Consider the following 3,398-nt stretch of genomic DNA (forward strand, 5'->3'; position numbering starts at 1 on the left):
TTAGTGGCGCGGCCCTGGTAGCTGGCCGTTTGCAGGCATTGGGGGTTGCGCGCGATCATTCGTCGGGCGGTCCTCTTTCGCGGTGGTTTCAGCGCCTGGCTGCGCGGCTTCTTCTGCGCCTTCTTCAGCGCCTTTTTCTTCCGCGGTGCGCGAGCGAATCTTCTTTGATCACGACGATGTCGCCTGGCAGAGGATCGCGTTGTGGGGTTTTCCACTTGTATCTCTTCTGAAGATCTTTGAGGTAATCTTCTTTCCAGCGGCGACTAAATTGGTGGTGAAGTGCTTTGACTTTCTCCCACCGGCTTAGTAGAGAGAGGTCTTCCGCATTAGGCTCGGGAATGGCCAATAGCGGTACACCTCGGAGGAAGTGACCCGGAGTAAGTGCTGTCATATCAGTTGGGTATTGATAAAGTGCGGATAGAGGCCTCGAGTTGAGGACTGCTTCAATTCGCACCAGAAGCGTCGTGAATTCTTCGAAAGTGAACTTGTGGGTTGCAGCGGTTTTCTTTAAATGGATTTTAAAGCTTTTCACTGCAGATTCCCACAAGCCGCCCATGTGGGGGGCGCTGGGTGGTAAATATTGCCAGTTGATGCCTTGAGGGGCATATTTTTTGACAATGTCTGCGGAACATTCGTTAAGGAATTTAACGAAGTCGCGTTCTGTTGCGCGCTGGGCGCCAATGAAGGTTTTTCCATTGTCGCTCATCATTTTTTAAGGGGAAACCTCGTCTGCCAACGAAGCGGGCGAATGCTGCTCGAAACGCCTCAGTTGTAAGATCCGAGCATAGCTCTAGATGCACTGCCTTTGTGGAAAAACAGACAAAAACTGCTACGTATCCCTTGATAAGGGTTGTAGATCTTAGCACCGATGCTTTAATTTGGAATGGCCCAACAAAATCTACTCCCGTTGTGGAAAATGGGAGTGAGAAACTGCAGCGCTCAGGGGGTAGAGCGGCCTTTATTTGGGTGCGTGTTTGTTGCTTTAAAGCGAGCACACTTTGCATTGAAAGATGCATTTTTTAATTAGAGGTTTTAGCTTTGGTACGTAGTACTCTTGCCTTACCATTTGGAGCATTAATCGTGTTTCTGCGTGAAGAAGCAGCGAGTGTAAAAACTCCAAATATAGCTGGCAGAACCTCGATTCGGTAGGGAGAATGATTGGGTGCCGTTCATTATAGCTCAATGTGGAATGTGCTAATCGGCCATTAACCCGTAGAAGTCCGTCTTTGTCCAATGAAGCATTGAGAACAAGAAGAGGACTTTTTTTGTTAAGTGGCTTTTTATCTTGCAAAGCGCTTTTTCGCTCGGAAAATGGCGTGATTGCGCTGCTGGTCCGACGTTTATTGCTGAACTAATATTTGCTGATTTCGGCCGTGCGCGCTCGGTAATCATCTTTTCGGAGTTGACGTCGGTCAACTGCCAAACTGCTGCGGCCAAGGATTGCGCGAACGGCCGTCGTATTGCGCTTTAAGCGGCGGCTTAAACAATTATATAATTCCTTTTTAGGTCAATTGTTATTATTATTATCTGGTTTAACTATATTTATAGCTCTATAATTATTGCTCTTTCTACATTAAGACAGTTAGGATTAATAATAAGAATTTTATCAATACACTGAGGGAAATAATGCATAGTAAAAATGAATACTTTATATTTGATTATCGTTTAAAAATGTTCGTATTTAAAAATAATATATTCATACAAAATTTATTACGCACGTATTTTACTGTTCACATCTGAGTATGTATATATGTATATGTAAAGTGTACATACCCAGCCAGCAAAATACCCGGAAACGTATCCGAAAATGGAAACAATTTCGTATAAAAGCCTAAAGTTTCATCCGTTTTCCGATTCCGTTTTCGGACGTTTTTCAGATCAATTCTCCCACTAAAGTGTTCATCCGAAACGTATGTGCAGAAAACTATCGAAAATGGTTGTAAAACGGATGCGCTTTCGGCTGTTTTCCTGAAATTTGTCTGAAATTTTGTATGAAATTTTTCGTTGAAAACGATTTCATTATGAACTTCACAGAAACTTTTTCATAGTTACAGGAAACTAAACAAAAAACAAATTTAAGATTCAGCAATTATTTCAATTTTAATAAATAATTTTAATGTGTTGCTTCTGACGGAATTCGAACCTGGCACCTCCTGAAAGCTGACAAATAGTAGCACACTCCTCTGCAAACTCAGCTACTGGCGAATACGTATACATGTTTTCAAATGCTCAGTTTGAACAAATATTTTAAAATTATTGTTTTGAAATAAGACGATGATATTTTTCGGATACGAAAAAATGAACAAATATGGAAATCGTTTTCTGAACGTTTCCGGATAAGAAAAATGTACGAAAACTGCACTGCCGGCAAAAAGTACGTTTCTCTGCTGACTGGGTACGCACCCCAAGCATGTAGAGCGCCGCTCTGAGAGCGGTGACAACACACACATACATATATATATGTTTATCCGTACAAATCGCGTGCTGTGGTTTTGATGGATATTCAACATTTGAAAGCAAATTTGTATGTCTGGGTGTAGCTGAGTGCGCAAAGATGCTTGCCACAAGTTGATATACGGAGATGGTCGGGTTCGAATTCCACTGCAGGCAACATGCAAATAATTTTTTTTTTTTTTTAGTTTTTGTCTGATTATTCACTTCACGGATGCTTTTTCAGTACGAACGCGGTCATTTTAATATGCGCGTAATTGAATTGAATATTTACCAATATACAGTACTTTCGCTGACGTTTGTAGTAAGATCAATTACGTTTCTATTTGATTTTAATATTTTTTCCCTCAGTGTAGGGTTTTATAAATTAGCTTTTTTCACCTTTTAACTCATGCTTTATTTAAGGCATTATTATTTATATGTGCAGGAGCTATTATTCATAATATACAAAATTCACAGGATATTCGTTTAATAGGTGGATTGGGAATTTTTATACCTTTAACTACTTCTTGTTTTAATGTAGCTAATTTAACTTTATGTGGGATACCTTTTTTAGCTGGGTTTTATTCTAAGGATATAATTTTAGAAATTGTGTCATTAAGTTATATAATTTTTTTTCTTTCTTTTTATTTTTTTTCTACTGGATTAAAAGTTTGTTATTCTATTCGATTAATTTATTATTCAATAACAGGAGAATTAAATTGCGGTTCTTTAAATATATTAAGAGATGAGGTTTGAATTATGCTTCGTGGAATAAGAGGTTTATTAATTATAAGAATTATTGGGGGGACAATTCTTAGATAATAAATTTTTCCTACTCCGTATATAATTTGTTTACCCATACCTATAAAATTATTAACTTTATATGTTTGTATTATTGGAGGATTTATAGGTTATATAATTTCTCATGTTTCTTTATTCCATTTAAATAAATCATTTAATAATTA

General features: G+C 38.4%; 1 pseudogene; it reads left to right on the forward strand.

The window, feature by feature from the left end:
* Positions 1–1,548: 1,548 nt before the first annotated feature.
* LOC118757289 lies at positions 1,549–3,360 on the forward strand (annotated as a pseudogene).
* The last annotated feature ends 38 nt before the right edge of the window (positions 3,361–3,398 follow it).

This window comes from Rhagoletis pomonella, unplaced genomic scaffold (genome assembly GCF_013731165.1).
Source record: "Rhagoletis pomonella isolate Grant_MI unplaced genomic scaffold, Rhpom_1.0 Rhpom_scaffold_16245, whole genome shotgun sequence".
In the NCBI taxonomy this organism is placed as follows: Eukaryota; Metazoa; Arthropoda; class Insecta; order Diptera; family Tephritidae; genus Rhagoletis; species Rhagoletis pomonella.